General features: G+C 45.4%; 1 protein-coding gene across 7 annotated transcripts in view; it reads left to right on the top strand.

The window, feature by feature from the left end:
• The first annotated feature begins 12,918 nt into the window (after positions 1 to 12,918).
• Positions 12,919 to 18,371, top strand: part of ATXN2 (ataxin 2) — a 63,316-nt gene continuing 57,863 nt past the window's right edge. For 6 of the 7 annotated variants that reach the window (XM_081868418.1, XM_081868415.1, XM_081868414.1 and 3 more), the window contains exon 1: positions 12,920 to 13,047. The gene's annotated coding sequence lies outside the window, so the exon portion shown is untranslated. Of the gene's footprint in view, positions 13,048 to 18,371 lie in introns of all 7 variants that reach the window. The other variant, XM_081868417.1, reaches the window with a different exon arrangement.

Genomic DNA, 18,371 nt, shown 5'->3' with positions numbered 1-18,371 from the left:
TCTCACTTTATTGGCCGAGGGAGCCAGCGTACAGCTTCCGGGTCATGTGGCCAGCATGACTAAGCCGCTTCTGGCGACCCAGAGCAGCGCATGGAAACGCTGTTTACCTTCCCGCCGGAGCGGTACCTATTTATCTACTTGCACTTTGACGTGCTTTTGAACTGCTAGGTTGGCAGGAGCAGGGACCGAGCAACGGGAGCTCACCCCATCACGGGGATTCGAACCACCGACGTTCTGATCGGCAAGTCCTAGGCTCAGTGGTTTAACCCACAGTGCCACCCGCAATTAGCGCAACAAAATGTCTAGGCACCATTCCCCCCCCCCCATGGGATTTATTGTTCTTAATATTAATTTCATTTATATACTGCTTTATGTTTTAAAGAGAAAAAACCTCAAAGCGGTTTACAACACATTAAAACATCAAACAAAACAATCCAGAATAAAGCAAATTCAAGCTTCAACGAAAGTATTTTAGAGCCTTCTCTAAGTGACATTTTGCTTTTCCCATAATTACGGTATGTACCTATTTATATATATATGCCCCATAGCAGAAATACTCCAGGAAGCTAGTGTGGTGATGTGGGTAGAGTGTTAGACTTGGACCTGGGAGATCAGGGTTGAAATCCCCACTCAGTCCCCTAGACCAGTGTTTCCCAACCTTGGGCCTCCAGCTGTTTTTGAACTACAATTCCCATCATCCCTGACCACTGGTCTTGCTAGCTAGGGATGATGGGAGTTGTAGTCCAAAAACAGCTGGAGGCCCAAGGTTGGGAAACACTGCCCTAGACTATAACCAAAGTTGGTTAGGGCCTGTCATTCAAAGTCCAAAGGGTTGAACTGTCGTGGGTCTGGATACCAGATGGGTGAGCAGATCTGTGGATATAGGAAGAGTTGGTGGGTAGAAATTGCTTATTTCCCTGCCTTAAAAAGTCTGTGGGTGCAAAGCTATACCTATTTAGCGGAGAAAATCCCATTGAACTCAGTGCAACTGGTTACACCGCAATTCACAAAGCAAAGATCGCTCTTCCAGACTCCCCCGAATGCTTCTTTGAAGTGACTGTTCAGCCATTTATTTGACATTTGTTCCCTTGGTGGCTTACGATAAATAAGTTAGAAGCAAAGCAAACCATAAAAGGGAAAAAACTACAGGCACACAACAAAATGGAGCTCTCTGTGCTGCCCTGCTTTTTGAAAACTACCTAAGCTATTTAAAAGGGCTGGGTGAGCAAAATACAAATATGCTTTCTGGCATAACGAAAACGTCTGCCATTTGCAGACTACTAAATCACATTTTACATCCTCTTCAAACTTTGGTGTACTCTGAGTCCTGCTCACCATTCCAGAACAAGAAGTTCAGTGCCATCACTTGCGGGTTAAATTGAGACAGGATTTATTTATTTTTTTCACCCACTACAGCGGTACTTTGGTTTAAGAACAGCTTAGTTTATGAACAGCTTGGATTAAGAACACTGCAAACCCAGAAGTTGGTATTTTGGTTTGTGAATTTTGCCTTGGAAAAAGAACATGTTTTGCTTCCTGTTGAGTGTGTTCATTTGTAAATTGAGTCCCCCGCTGCTATGGGAAAGCACGCTTTGGTTTAAGAACGGACTTCCCAGAACGGATTAAGTTCGTAAACCACTGTACATGTCTTAATTAGCTTATCAATGCCAGGATATCTCTGCCATCTACAGTTGTTTTGTGCTTATGGCTCCCTTCCCACTACAGCTGATAATGCAATCATACTAGCAGTGCTCAGGGAATTATCACCAAGCTGTGAAAAAGGGTGTGCTCTCTTTAAGCTTTTAAGCTGATTGTCACGGACTAGTTTGCTCCCACCCCTTACAATTTTCTTCTTTATAGAGCTGCCAATTAAGATTTTACTCCATGCATCTTACATGCGCTTTAGTATGGTACATGAAAACTTAGGCCATTGGTTCCCAAACCCATGGACCCCTTGACAATTGCAGAGGATCTTGATAGACCACTTAATGATTTTACTGCCTGTTGTAGCAATGTGCTGTGCTTGATGTTGTATGATTTGTAATCTTAGGTTTACAGGCATGCTTGTTCATTCATTACTTGTAGGCTGCTTTTCCACCCAAAAATATGCTCAAAGTGGCATATAGCAAAGAAAAGAGGAATGCACAATAAAACAACAGCACAATAGCGAACATGACAGCATACAAAAAACAAACCAACAGTATTTCAGTATATAAAACAAGATTACGGTACATTAACAACATTCAAGAGCAAAAACAAGAGCTTGACTTTCGCCTTGGTCCTAGAAACCCCTACCCTTGTGATGTTGCTTACTGTCCCTGGGATACCTGGAAACACCCCTCCCATGATGTTACACCTCTTCCAAGATGCTGTAGATGCTGTGGACTAGTTTGGGAACCTCTGGCCTGAGCTATTTAAGATTCCCTAAGCAAGGGCATTTGTTTTAGCTGTAACAGACTAATACAGCTGCTCCTCTGTACACTCTTGACCAGGGGTCAGCAAACTTTTTCAGCAGGGGGCTGGTCCACTGTCCCTCAGACCTGGGGGGTGGGCGGACTATATTTTGAAGAAGAAAAATGAACAAATTCCTATGCCCCACAAATAACCCAGAGATGCATTTTAAATAAAAGGACACATTCACGCTGATTCCCGGACCATCCGCGGGCCGGATGCGGCCCCTGGGCCATAGTTTGCCTACCCATGGTCTTGACGCTTTAACCCAGTGTTTGCCATCCTGCCATTGAGACGTTTTCGACTACATGGACTAGAACTTTGGCAAGGTGGTTTTTTGAAGCTTCTCTTAATAAAGCAATGATCCTGTAGCAGCTGCTTGGGTTTTGTCCCCTCTAACATTTCCCCTTCTCTTGAGAGTCCCATGGACTGCAAGAAGATCAAACGTATCCATTCTTAAGGAAATCAGCCCTGAGTGCTCACTAGAAGGACAGATCCTGAAGCTGAGGCTCCAAGACTTTGGCCACCTCATGAGAAGAGAAGACTCCCTGGAAAAGACCCTGATGTTGGGAAAGATGGAGGCACAAGGAGAAGGGGACGACAGAGGACGAGATGGTTGGACAGTGTTCTCAAAGCTACCAGCATGACCAAACTGTGGGAGGCAGTGGAAGACAGGAGTGCCTGGCGTGCTCTGGTCCATGGGGTCACGAAGAATTGGACACGACTAAACGACTAAACAACAACAACATTTCCCCTTTTAATAAAAGATTACCTCTGTGAGAAGCAGAGAAAATGTCCTGAGGCATGCCACACCCACACAATGAAAGCTAAAGAGTGCAACACAAAGACTACATTGAAGTGAAGAAGCCAGCGAAACAATCGTGCAACCCTTTGTCACTGTAAGGGAGGCGGTTGCGGAGTCTGCTTTGCCACTGAGGAAATGCAGAGACCATAGAACCTGGCATAGATGGGAAGGACAGAGCTGGGTGTGACTGCAGTGATGCTCCCCACCAAAGTCCAAACCTCTTAACAATCTCATCCAGTTAGTCCACTGTGTATGTTGGAACACATGATAGACAGCTATATACTAAAGGTAAAGGGACCCCTGACAGTTAAGTCCAGTCGCGGACGACTCTGGGGTTGCGGCGCTCATCTCGCTTTACTGGCCGAGGGAGGCAGACATTGGTCATGTGGCCAGCATGACTAAGCCGCTTCTGGCAAAACCAGAGCAGTGCACAGAAACGCCGTTTACCTTCCCGCCAGAGCGGTATACCTATTTATCTACTTGCACTTTGACGTGTTTTCAAACTGCTAGGTGGGCAGGAGCAGGGACCGAGCAACGGGAGCTCACCCCGTCGTGGGGATTTGAACCGCCAACCTTCTAATCGGCAAGCCCTAGGCTCAGTGGTTTAGACCGCAGCAGCACCCGCTGTATACTAGTTGCAGGTAACCACAAGTGCAGGGAGTGTGGTGTTGGCAAGGACTGATGGGAGTTGTAGTCCAGCAGTATCTGAAGGGCACCATTTTCGTTATCCCTGCTCTGTGCCGTGGTGACAAGCGGTTGCATAATGCTTTCACTGGCCTCTTCCATTTCAGTGCCTTTGCACACCTTTAAAATTGATATACAGTGGTACCTCGGGTTAAGTACTTAATTCGTTCTGGAGGTCTGTTCTTAACCTGAAACTGTTCTTAACCTGAAGCAGCGCTTTAGCTAATGGGGCCTCCTGCTGCCGCTGTGCCGCCACTGCACAATTTCTGTTCTCATCCTGAAGCAAAGTTCTTAACCAGTGTTACTATTTCTGGGTTAGTGGAGTCTGTAACCTGAAGCGTATGTAACCCGAGGTACCACTGTACACAGAGTGGTACCTTGGTTCTCGAACATAATCTGTTCCGGAAGACCATTCGACTTCCGAAATGTTTGAAAACCGAAGGGCAAAGGGCTGGCTGCAAGTTCAGTTGAGAAAACTGAGAAAAATGAGGCATGTTTGAAAATGGAAACATTAATTCTGGGTTTTTGGCATTCAAAAACCAGAATGTTTGGCTTCCGAGACGCTCGAAAACCGAGGTACCACTGTATTAAAAAACTGGATACAACAGTACAAAATGGGCGCTGAGAGTTGATCCAGCACATAGGCTGTGGTGGAAACCCTGGGTGGAATCTACACCCATATAAAAAATGTTATGAAAAGCGGTTTTTTTAAATACATTGAATTTTCCATAAGGCTCACCATTGCCATCTAGTCTCATACTGTATATTACACTTATAACACACAAAACATTTTATTTGCAGCTGTATAGCTGAATCTCTGGTATGTCAGTAAATGGCATTGTGGGTGGGATGGGGGCAGAAGGTAGGTATGGATCTACTCTCAGAACTTTGGGGGGAATTTGCAGTAAATGCAAGGATTTCAGACATCCAGTTGTTCCACAGTAGGAGCAGCACAATGGCTGCCTCTTATCCAAAGAACAGAAATGGTGGTAGCTTGGGGGGTGAGCAGAACTAGATTTGTGTGTGAAAGACTGTGAGGTCAGGTTCATTCTGGTACAGTAGAACAAATTCCCGGTTTCAGAATTCATTCATTAGAAGTGCATGTCATGTGCACCTGCTTCTGGTTGGTGGATCTCAGCGTTCTAGTAAAAACAATGGAGATCCTGCAAGCCTGAAGTCTGCCAGTCGTCGCACAAAAGCCCTTTCTATTGAAATGAAAGAAAGGATTGCTAAGAGCTGGAGACTTGCTGAAATGGCAAATCTGACCATGTGCCTTTAAGAACAAAAAGCCAATCCAACATTACTATACCACAACCAATACCCCCCACAGCAAAGCCCAGCAACTAACTTAGCTTTGAGGTCAGGGAGAGACCCAGAATAATTTTAATCATTCCTTTTTTTGGTCATTATTTATGTATTTATTTGATATGTAGTCTTCCCTTCATCCGGATATCTCAGGGTGGTTCATAGCACTACATTATTAATGGAAATATTTTGTTTAAAGATTAGAATGGGGACAAAAGCATGCAACAAACCTCTACCAAAAGTGTCTAGGATACAAGTTGCACATGAAATTTCACATATAGGATATCACTACTGCCTGTGTGAAGTACCATATTGGCCCGAATATAAGCCTCACTTTTTTCCTAAATTCCAACCGTGCAAAGTTAAAGTGCGGCTTAAATTTGCAACCTTACAAAAATTGGCTTTTATTATATTGCTGCTGAAACAGACATACGGTAAAGCAGAACGAGTGTGAGTTCCTGCGGAATTTTAAGGGAGCGGCTTTTATTTTGGTATTCTCTCCCCCCCCCCCCCGAATTTTAAAGGTGCAGCTTATATTAGGGCCAATATGGTACATTGCAGAGTCTAAACTGCTATATAAATATTTTGCCTTGGAAGACTGTACTTCACAGCAACTTGCATTAGAAATAACTTTGGCAAGCCGTTTCAAGACACACAGAGAAATAATAAGTACGGTAGAATTTCCTGGACCGAATGTTTTATAATTGCTTTTAACTAGCCACAAAACTACAAGTAGGCTAGAAAAGTCGTGAAGCTTTTCATGTCCCTGGTTTCACTCCGCGCGTGAACATTCCCCAAATGAAGAGAAAGTGTTCTTTCTTTTTGGGTTCATTTCAGTAGGCATCTTCTTTAGTTACCCAGCCAACATGTCAAGTCAGGGCCAGTTTGAGATCTTTAGAGACCACAAGCACTGAATATTGTGGTGCCCATCCACAATTCAAAACAAAAACAATGCTAAACTGCAATTATTATTTTTTTCCAAAATGACACAAAGCTCACATGCATGCTAAAATATACAAGCATGTATGTCATGTGCAACACATGACAGGATCTGATTCCCTCACATTATTTCAATCTACATTAGCTGGATCCCCCCCCCCCGCCCCGTTTAGGTGGGGAAAGGCACAGCAATAAATAGAGAACAGAAAAATGGGGAAGATGATTTAAAAAAAAAAAAAATCAAATGTCAAATTCCTTTAAGAAAAGTTTCATTTTTTCTGGGTACCGCTGCTTTGTTGGTGCCTTAAGCACGACTACTGGGTGATCCAACATTGTTCTTTAGGATGAGGAGGGAGAACAAAACTAGGAAAAAGCACCCTAAGTGCACAGGAAATGCAAATGGAAAAAGCTGTGAAATGTTGCAATGTTAGTTGCACTGGAATCATGCTTCTCATTCTTCTAAGCCACGAGTACCCTCTTTTGCAGAATGTAAAGAAGTAGCGCTGGAAATAGATATATGGATATTATTTTCCAGGAAACCTTGCTTTTAATGGATGCATCTCGAAGAATTTTGGAGTAACCATGACTACACCACCTCCACCTTGCTTGTGTGTAAACGCTGCATTGTGTTCTCTTTCATGAATGTGCATGGAATGACCTTGCTTTAAATAGTCGCACGTTCGGTACAAATCCTAAAAGGCGTGAGAGCTTTAAAAAGAAAGCAGAGAAGCAGGTAATAGGGCTTTAGAGGGGGCTCTCCACACCACCAATTAAAAATAAGAACATAATGGAGAGATGTGCTGAATCAGACCAAAGGGCACCCATCTAGCCAGGAATTCTATCTTATGAAGGGTGCCATAGCGCCATCTATCTTGGGACAGTCCTAGAAGACCTGTTCCTTGGCTTGCAGGCCTTTTCCCACCCGGCCAGGGAGGGCAGGACCCTGACTGACTCGACACAAAAGCTGACACGGCTGAACAGATGTTTGGGTTGGGATACTGTTTAGAGGATGTTGCTGCTGTTTTTGATATTAATATTTTACATCTTTATTTCAAATTTTATTATGATTCATGTGGAAATTGTTTAATTTGATTGTGTACTTTTTAATTTTTTATTTATTGTTTGTGACTACAATGGTGCCTCGCAAGACGAAATTAATTCGTTCCGCGAGTCTCTTCGTCTTGCGGTTTTTTCGTCTTGCGAAGCACGGCTATTAGCGGCTTAGCGCTATTAGCGGCTTAGAAAAAGGAAAAAAAGAAAAAGAACTCGCAAGGCGTTTTCGTCTTGCGAAGCAAGCCCATAGGGAAATTCGTCTTGCGAAGCACCTCAAAAATGGAAAACTCTTTCGTCTAGCGAGTTTTTCGTCTTGCGGGGCACCACTGTACTTTTGCTATGTTTGTAATTATGTATTTCCCCCCCATGTTGTAAGTTTCCTTGAGCATGGTTCTAACTATGGAAAGAGGGCATACAAGTCAAATTATGTATATAATATATGCATGTTCCCCAGCAACTGGGATTCCCTGACCACTGGTCCTGTTAGCTAGGGATGATGGGAATTGTAGTCCCAAACATCTGGAGGGCCAGTTTGCCTATGCCTGCTCTAATGCATGTTGGCTGGGAAGCAAGTCCCAGGTAAATGTGCATAGGATTGCAGCTGTTATTATACACTTTTACCCCACTTTTCTTCCACGACTGAAATAAAGGTGGTGTCTATCTGTGAGTTTCCTGGTCGTGTATGGACCATAACCAACGCTGCTTAGCTTCATCTGATTTTTGATGTCTTGGGGCCTAAGTGGTGCTTGGCTGTGGGGAAAGAAGTATATAACTCTGGCTTGCACTTGCAGGGGGGGGGGGTTGGTTGGTTTTGTTTTAATAACTAAAGAGGGAAGTAGGCAAGGCTGTGATTCCCAAACCATTTCCTGTGAGGTACGGAGTGGTGGTTCAGTTGCCACATCAATTGTTTTTCCTTTTAATATTAAAAAGGGTGAAGACTCTGCTGTAATTGTCTCATATTTAACAACCCTCAAGGAATTATCCCTCAGTTCTTTTGCTCATCCCATACAAAATGGCAAGAGTTCCTTTAGGTGAGGATTTACAATAGAATCATAGAATTGTTGAGTTGGAAGGAACAAGGACCATTTACTTTAGCCTCCTGCAATGCAGAAATCACAACTTATGCATCCCTGGCAAATGGGCATCCAACTTTAGTTTAAAAACCTCTGATGTTGCTTTGGGTTGAAATGAATACGTTTATTTGGTATTTGTGGGAGGCTGGCCACCTGTGCCTTTCACAGCTGCAGTGACAGGCAGAAATCCAACAAGTGAAGCTCTTCCCCTCCAGTGTTGTTATTTGTCAAACAGTTTCAGGCGGAGAGCTCTAATGAGAATTTCTGATCTACCCTCGCAATGGTCAAGACAGAATAATGATTCCATTAATCTAGGGAGAAATGCCTGCCCTTTTGTGTGGATTCCACAGGCTGGAGTTTCCTTAGCACAGTGTTTCTCAACCTGTGGGTCCCCAGATGTTGTTGGACTACAACTCCCATCATCCCTGAGCTCTGGCCCTGCTAGCTAGGGATGATGGGAATTGTAGTTCAACAACATCTGGGGACCCACAGGTTGAGAAAGGCTGGAAGTTAGCATGTTCTAGTTGTGTTGGTGAGTGTGTAAGATGAACATTGAAGAGTTAGCAAGGAGTAGCATTTCTTCCAGATGAAATTCTCTAGTTATTCTGGTTTTTAAAACACAAATGATATTTTAACACGGAACCTGACTTAAACATGTCTTTGCTTTTTAAACAGTTGAGGCATAGGGGGGTGGAGAAGAAGAGAAGACACTATCATCTAGGTTGTCGGATCGAACAAAGGAAAATTGGCATTTCATTTACAATCACTGTACTTATTACCTATGCTGTTTTACCCAGATTCCCAATTTTTTCTAATTTATCACCCTACTGGACTTGTTTATGAATAAAAACCCATGTATTTTATAGCATTAGTGTAACATTACAAGTTCTGATACATTTATGGTTTGAATACTGCATTTTTAATCTGCAAAAAAGAAGAAAATAGCAGATAAAATATTATCTTCAAATATTATATTGAATACATTTTAACATATTCAAATATTGTAGTATTTTCAAAAACATAAAGCTTGACACCTTCAATTCACATATATATCTAGTAGTCACTGTCATGGTCATGATTGTGTAGGTTCTGACACCAATCCAAAACAATCCTCTGTAGTACCCTGGCATCCATTTCTTCTACATCCCAGTTTGTGATGACCAATCTCTCAGCTGAAAGGCTTTTCGTTGCCATCAATAGAGGCAACACTACGTTCTCTGGGACTTAATCTGTAGGTTGGGGTCAGCATTGCATTTTAATACATCAAGGGAGATTTCCAAACTTTTCATGTTGGTGACACACTTTTTAGACATGCATCATGACACAGTAATTCAGTTTTACTAGCAAACCGGAGGTTAAACTAACCCCTTTCCAGCCCTGGGAGCAGCTTGGAGAGCATTCATGTGATACACCTACACACTGCAGGCGACACACTGTGTCACGACATACAGTTTGGGAAGCTCTGCATTAAGGCTTGGTAGCAGGCTTAACCAGTCCTGGGAGACTCCTGGGAACTTGGTGCAGAACATTTATTTATTTACTCTTGCATTTATCTCTCACTGTTCTTCCAAGGAGCTCAAGGTGGTGTACATGGCTCTGCTCTAAACCACAAGAACCATGTGAAGCAGGCTAGGCGGAGACTGCTCCAGTGTCATCCAAAGGACCTTCACGGCTGAATCTGCCAGGTCCTAGTCCAACACTGCACTACACTGGTTCTCTTGGAGGCGGCTGATGGTTCTACATCTCCTGCATTGCTCTTTCCTATACAGTGGTGCCCCGCAAGACGAACGCCTCGCAAGACGGAAAACCCGCTAGACGAAAGGGTTTTCCGTTTTGGAGGTGCTTCGCTAAACGAATTTCTCTATGGGGTTGCTTCGCAAGACGAAAAAATCTTGCGAGTTCCCGCGGGTTTTTTTCCGCTCCCCCCCCTTTCGTAAGCCGCTAAGCCGCTTATCAGCTGTTCCGCTGATAAGCCGCTTAACAGCTGATCGCTAAAAGCCACTAGACCGCTGATAGCGCTAATCCGCTAAGCTGTCAATGGGCTTGCTTCACAAGACGAAAAAACCGCTAGACGAAGAGAATCGCGGAACGGATTCTTTTCATCTTGCGAGGCACCACTGTACTACCTTTTAAATCTACATTTGCAAAGTTAACATGAAGGTGGTGTAGTGATCAGAGTGTATGACAAGGACAGGGGAGACCCAGGTTCAAATTCTCATTCAGCTGTGGAACTCAGGGGTCAGCAACCTTTTTTCAGCCGTGGGCTGGTCCACCATACCATGTAGGGGGCTGGACTATATTTTTTGGGGGGGAATGAATGAATCCCAAGCCCCACAAATAACTCAGAGATGCATTTTAAATAAAAGCACACATTCTACTCATGTAAAAACACCAGGCAGGCCCCACAAATAACCCAGAGATGCATTTTAAATAAAAGGACACATTCTACTCATGTAAAAACACGCTGGTTCCCGGACCGTCTGTGGGCTGGATTGAAAAGGCGATTGGGCTGCAGCTGGCCCCCGGGCCTCAGGTTGCCTACCCCTAGTGAAGCTCAATAGGTGATCTAGGATCAGTCACCAACTGTCTGCCTAACCTACCGTACTTCACAAGAATAAAATGGGGAGGGAAAGAGGACCATATGCCTCGATATGGCATTTCTTCCATTCTGGCACAGATTTGGGGAGGCAATTCACATATTGTTCTGTTGCTTTGACATGCTTTCTCCCCAGACTCCTCTTGGCTTATAAACTATTTGTACCAATCAGTTTCTCCTCCTCTTTCCCTTCAGCTACGCAAAGCAGCCACTGGCTCCATCACCAACCTGTAAATATATTTGATGGGTGTGAGATCAGATTTCAACAGACATAGATGTATTTTCTAATGTATTTTTTTAAAAAGAAAGAACAATATCTGCAGAAAATTATTAATTAATGTTGAAAGCACAGAGACTGCTGTCATTCATCTACATATCATTTCCTATAGTGGAAAGATGGATTTCGTGGGTGACGAAATGCTCCTTTTAAAAAAGAACTTTCCAGGCTGTAACAAAAACTGAAAATTTCACTGCTGAGAGGTTTTATTGCCATCAAGCAGCATATGGATTTCGTCAAATAAAATGAGAAATTAATTAAAACAACAACATCACTGTTCTTATCATCCCCTGCCAGCATGACCAATAGTTAGGGCTGAAGGGAGCTGGAGTCCAGCGACGCTGTTGCAATGGTAAAATGGGAGGGGAAGAATTCCAAACGCAATGGTACATAAATAGTTGTGTGTCTGTGTAAATTTATGTTTATGTGCACGCACACACAGAATACAGTAAGCGACATGCGGTTAAATATTAGAAGGGCTGCTTAAAAAGCATGGCTACAAGTGTGGCAGATGAAAATGATGGACTTTGCGGAACTGGCGAAGCTGACGGGAAAAATCCGAAACCAGCATGATCAAATATTCCAAAAAGACTGGTGTAGATTTATTCATTATTTGAAAGATCATTGTAAGCAATTAACAACACTAGTAGGGTTATCTGAAGACTTGTAATGATTTTCTTTTTACCTTTCTATATTTACTTAAATTTTGAGGTATTTAGTAAAGAGTTATCGCAGAACTGGAAAATATATAAAATGCTTAAATACAAAGGTTAGTTTTCAAAGCCAAGATGTGGGAGGGAAGGAAGTCGATAGGCTCTAAAGAGCCAAAGAGGATAATAATGATGTGATTATATATGTTTAAATGGGAAAGTCATAAAAATTATAAATAAATAAATAAAGAAAAAGCACGGCTGCAGAGGTTGGGTGGGTGGGTGGGTGTGCGCGCGTGGAAGAGGGGCCCCGGGCGGCTCTTAAGCGCGTCTCCTCCCCTTCCGACAAGAAATGTCAATCTTAAGAAATGTAAATCGAGAGGAGAGGAGAAAGCGCCACTCTGCGCGGGGTCAGGGCCCCCCTCGAACGACCCCTTCCCTTTGGGGGCGGAAATATCCCGGGGGCTAATCCCGAGCTTTCTCCCCTCAGGGCCTTTCCCTCCGCGAAAGACGCCCGCTTGCCTGAGGGGAGAAGACGAGCCCCTCCGTCGCCGCCGCCGCTGCGGCGGCTCGTCGTCCTCCGGCCGAGGCCTCCGCCGGGCGCCGCTTCTCCCCCCCCCCACTACGTACCGCCGAGTTGGGCCCCGCCCTGCCGCCTCCCCGGGGCTGCCGCTTTCCTCACGGGCCTTCACCCTCAGCGTCGGTGGGCCGGCCGGCTTGTCTCCTCCTCCTCCTCCTCCTCCTCGCTCCCCACCTCCTGAGGAGGCGGCCTGAGCCGTCGTCGTCGTGAGGGGCGGAAGGAGCCTCCGCCGCGAGCACGGGCGAGCGTGCGCGCGCTCCGCCCGTCCCTCCCCCTCTCCCTCCTTTCGCCTGCCTCCCTCCCTCGGCTCAGCCATGTCCCTCAAGCCATCGCCTCAGCCTTCGCCCGCCGCCGCCGCCGCCGCCGCCGCCGCTGTAACAGCAGCCGTGGGAGCGCCGCCGCCGCCGCCGCCTCTGCAGCCGCCTCAGCAGCAGACGACGGCCTCCACCACGACGACGACGACAACGACGAGCCAGCCGGCGGCGCCGCCGCCCCAGGGGCCGGCCCAGTCGGCCGGCAGCAGCAGCAGCAGCAGCAGCCGCAAGCCCCTCGGTAGCGGAGGTGGGAATAGCAGCCCCGGGCCCAGCGGGATCCCGGCTGGAGGAAGCGTCGGAGGCCGGCAGAATCTGGGCAGGTGAGTCGAGGGGCGGGGGTCGCCTCCCCCGGCGCCAGGCCTAGCGGGTTTGACGGGCGGGCCTCGCCTGCTTCCCGGCCGGGCTCTTCCGCGCTGCCCTCCGCGGCGACCTGGGTTGGCCAGGCCCGGTCGCGGCGGGTGGAAGGCCTCGGGTGGCAAGGCGCCTGGCGGGATAATAAATAATCTTTATTTTTTGGGGGGGGGTCCTCCGCTTTAGGCCTCCCTCCTCCCACCCCCGTTCCATCCCCAATAGATTCGGCGCCGGGCCTCGTGCATAAATGCCCCGCGCATGAGCCCAGAATTAACAGCGAGCGTAATAAGCAGCGCCGGTGGAGGACGTGCGGTGGATGCGGCCAGCCGGCCTCGGAAGGGGTGCGATCCTGCGGCCGCTGGCTTTGGGGGAGGGAAGCGGGACGCAGGCTTGCTTGGGAGTAAGGAAAGGGGAAAGGGAAAGGGGCCACGCGGTGGGATTCCTCTGCCGGGCGCTTTGCTCCCTGCTGAGGTTTCTCCTTGAGGAGGGCAGACCCAGTAACAGCCATGGAGGCATATGCTGTGCAAATATTTGTTAAGGAGGAATATTGCCGCCTTTTGTGTGGGTCTGTGTGCCGCGGAGAGAGGCCTATCTAGATGGTTGTGATTGCGGCGTTGATACCATGCTGATTAACCTGCCTTCTTCCCGTAAAAGGACCCAAGGCAAATAAATGTTATGACTGATGGTTTGGGGCCGCGGAGAGACTAGGTGAAATGTAAAGGGGCCGCCTTGCCTTGAAATAAAGAGAAGATTCCCCCTCCCTCCCCACCGCTGGTCGTTGTAGAAATAATGGCTAAAGAGTGTCTCTTTTCCTCCCAAGTTCTCCTCTTTAAAAAAACTGCATAATTGCATAACAGGGTTTGGGGGGGGGCATGCGAAGGGTGGCATTGTTTGAAGGGAGCACTTGTCATAGGGGAGGGGGCAATGGAGGTTGCCCGCTTTGGAGGTGGGGGGGGGAATGGGAAGGTTTTGGTGAGTGGCATCACTTTCCTTTGCATTGTATTGAGGGGGAGGTGTTACCTGGAATCTTAAGAATGGGGAGGGGGGGTACGTAATCATTCAATGGCTGACTTTGACCTGGAAGAAATTGTATTTTAGGGGTGGGAGGAGAAAAAGGGATTCCATGTTCCGCATCCCCTCAGGAAAGGAAATGGGGGACCTCCCCCTCCCCACTTCAGCTGGCCCAGTGTTGTGTGTGTGATGGGAGCTACCAGGCGCAGCAACTGGCATTGCCCTGGGAAGGGGGGGTGGCATAATGCCTTTCGTGGAGGGTGACAGGGGCAGGAAAGGCAGCTTGGCCTCCATGTTGGGCAGAGGCTTGAGGAGAGAGAATACCGCATAATAGTATTTTGGAGAGGGGGGGGTGAAGGAGGAGAAGCCGTGGGGAGGCAAAAGGCATTTCCAAGCTTTGGGCATTGCTGTGGGGTGGTGGTGGAGAATAGGGAAGGACAACCCTGGTAGGACCCCTCCAGATTTTGCGGGAAAGCATTTTTTGGCAAAGGGAGGGAGGGAGCAAGAATTGCCGGGGAAGGCATGCATACACGGGCATACACGGGCGCTGCAACCAGCGAGCTGTGACGGTAGAAGGCCTCTCCTCCCCTCCCCAAGGCCGAGGCTGCAGCAAAGGCTGGCCGGGCCTGGAAAGGACGTAAGTGTCACTCCAGAGTCTAGGCCTTTGGAGTTGATCGTTCCCTGTGTATGTGTGAGAGGGGAGATGATTAGCAGACGTGTGTGTTGGGGTGCCTGCCCTTCAAGACTCGCAGGCAGGAAACTCAGCCTGGGCAGAGGGCACCTGGTTTGCTGCGAGGCAGGCCCCTGCCAGCCGGCCTTACCCGTTACTGCAGCCTTGAGTGCAGAGAGTGACCATTTTATATCGCAGTTGAGGTTCTCCCCCAGCTCCACCCCCCAAATGATCCTGCCAAGCCTCATTGCCCAAACCAGGGGGTCCTTCCCTTTAAAACAGGCCTCTTGGAAAGGGAAGAGAAAGGTGATTCAGGAATGTGTGGGACTAGATTTCCCCTCCAGCTGCGATAAGAAGTATTTTTCTGTTATGATTTTCAATACCATTGCTAATCTGTTCAGAGCAGCGGAGTTTTTATACAAACTGATCCAAAACATTGATGATTCTTACAGTTTTAAAATTATGCAATATAAGGTGCATAGACAGTAATGTGCATTTGTCATATTGAATCGTGTGCCTGCAGGAAGCAATATAACTTCGGGCTAAGCAACTTGCTGTGTTGTCCCTGGAACAATGTATAAACAGAATTTGTATTGTTGCCAAGATGTGTTTAATACCCTTAAAAGTACTGGCTTCCCCACTTTTTTTTGCATGTTTTATTTACCCAACTACAACTATCTGATATCAAAAGAACAGTCACTTAGAAGAAAGACCAACAGAAGTAGCTCAGTCTTGCTTCCAAGTAAAGCTGCTGAGAGTTCTAATCAGTGGGATATTTATTTATTTATTTATTAAATTTCTATATCGCCCTTAACCCACAGGTCTCAGGGTGGTTCGCAATATAAAAACACAAAATACATGATAACAACAAGAACGTAGATCAAACCAACAAACCAGTAACACCCTTCCCCCTCTTTCTATCCTCTTGCAATTTAGACATTTCTTTGAAAACTTGCTTCTATATTCATGAAAGCCAGAGCCTTCAGTTGTGCAGAAGTACATCAGATACTTAGATCAATAGCAAGAAGGCTGAACTGTGAACCAGGAAGTCCCCAATTCAAATGTTGCTTCTGGTGGCCTTTGGCAAACTCTCTCTTTCTCTCACTCCACCCTGTCTGTAATAGGAGGATAATAATATTGGTTGTAAGTATTCCCGAGATATTGACAAGTACTTTAGAGAGTTCAAAGTACTTTAGAGAGTTCATGTTTTAGATCAGGGGCATGGGGGCGGGTCTGATATCCAGGACTGCATTTTGCCACACAAACTTTTTGCAGACTATATAAACCTGATACAACCAGCATATCAGCATATCTTGTACAGCTGGTGCATAACATACAAAACTCACAGAGATGTAGCATTGAAATGTACAGTGCCTTCCTTTCTCTTTTCTGTATGAGTGAAAAATTACTGCACATAGTGGATATCAATAGTGCAATTCTCCAGAACTTACTCTACTTCTTAGATGGGAGACTTGGGGGGGGGATAAATAGGAATATTCTTGGAAAGGGCATAAGGCAGGACCTGTTTGATGTTGTCACCCACCAGTGTTTGAAATCCCCTCAGCGCATTTTGCGACTGGTATGGGTCCAGTTGTGAGGACATGGAGATTTCTAGATGCCAGGTTGGTGACTGACATCTCTATTTGGCTGACCCTCCAAATTTCTTAAGCAGGTAAGCAGAAGTGCTTATTCACAGCATTTATATCCCACCCTTTTCTCCAAGGAGTACATGGTTTTCCCCATACAGTGACCCTTTGAGGTAGGTTCAGAGGCTGTGACTGGCCCAAGGTCACCCAGTGAGCTTTATGATTGAGTGGGGATTTGAACCCTGATTTCGCGGGTCCTAGTCCAACACTCTAACCACATCAGCACACTGGCTTCCTGGAGTATTTATTCTATGGGGCAAATATATAGATTAAGTAGGTACCTAAATATGGGGAAAGCAAAATGTAACTTAGGGAAGGATCTGAAATATTTTGAATGATGTTTTATTCTAGATTCCTTTATTTGATATTTTACTGTGTTGTAAACTACTTTGAGATTTTTTTTCCCTTCAAAATATAAAGCAGTATAGAAGAGAAATGAATAATAACAACAACAAAATTTCATTAAAATGTGCCTACACATTCTGTTGTGGTGAGTATAGGCCAGTTTTAAGGTGCCATTTGGCTATTAGCTTACATATCTGAGTTTCTAACAGTGGTCACCCCTTTTGAAATGTGATATGTGTGAGTATAGCTATTAATTCTAATATTAAGTGAGATTTCAAAAGAAATAGCTTATTTTTCTCTCACCTACTTACCTCTTCAGTGTGCTGAAATTATTTTTAATAATTTGAATTTTCATTGGTTGTGCTCTGTCTCAGGATAATGCTTTTATGTGGAAAAGCAAAATATACAGATTGAAAGATTGAAAGAGTTGTTTATGAGTCAGTTGGAAATGTTGCATGTACTGAGGATTAAAGCACCTGTTTAGAATCTAATTTGGGTTTCTAAAATGGGCTTGTGTTCTTGTACCTCTGTGTGGGGACCTTACTGGATGCTGATAATTCTGGCTTGCCCCTATTCTGATACCATGTTTCTTTTAAATATGTAGAGCATTTTAGAATAGTGACTACTGCTCTTTAGTTCTTGAATGCCTTTTATTACTCTTTATGCTACAATACTAGTTTATTGTACAATAGAATCCTACTGAAGTGAAATGTCCTGCTGCTGTCTGTTTTGAAGTTGTTTTTTGTATTCAAAATGTGAATGAATATTCCATTTTTATCCAGTGGAGATAAATTCTGAAGGAAATAGGTATGTACATCTGCTTTTTTGGCAGAGAACAGGAATGCCTGCTGTGTTCAACCAAAAAGGTTGAACACAGCCAAAAAGGAGAAAATATTGTAGAGGATTTCCTGGTATCAGTATTAATCATTTTGGATATGTGTATTAATATTAGCAGACGGACCCTGAGAGCTGCTATAGACATACCCAAGCATTTGTGTGTGACTGTTGCTGTTGTTGTTGTTATATTAAATTTCTATTAATGCCCTTCCTTCGAGAATCACAGGCTGGTTTACAATATAAAAACACAGTAATATACAACACAGATACAAATACAAAACATTCCAAACCCTCTCAGTTTAAAAGGTCGTATATTCTTTAATTAGCCAAAAGCCTGGGACGAGAGGGATGCATTTGCCTGACACCTAAATATATGTAATAAAGGTGTCAGGTGAGCCTCCCTGGGGAGAGCAGTCCACGAGTGAGGAACCACCGCGGAAAATTGCCCTCCAGACCCCTCATGGAGGAGGCACATGAAGAAGGGCCTCAGATGATGATCACAGGCTCTGTGACAGTTCATGTGGGGAGAGGCAGTCCTTGAGGTATAGTCCTGAGCCATTTAAGGCTTTATAGGTCAAAACTAGCACTTCGAATTGGGCCAGGAAACTAATTGTCAGCCAGGGTAGTTGGGCCAGGATTGGAATTATATACTCTAGCCGTCAAACCATAGCTCTTCCCCTATCCCTGGTTATGCAGCAAGTCCTCGTACTGTTTCACAAACTGCTTTTGAACGCCCCCCGCCAATCAGTTGCAAAAGAGGTTGGACATAAGTACATACTACCAT

This window comes from Podarcis erhardii, assembly GCF_964252035.2.
Source record: "Podarcis erhardii genome assembly, chromosome: 7".
Taxonomy (NCBI): Eukaryota; Metazoa; Chordata; class Lepidosauria; order Squamata; family Lacertidae; genus Podarcis; species Podarcis erhardii.
The sequence above is the reverse complement of the archived record's forward strand: the minus strand, read 5'-3'. Positions and strand labels throughout refer to the sequence as shown.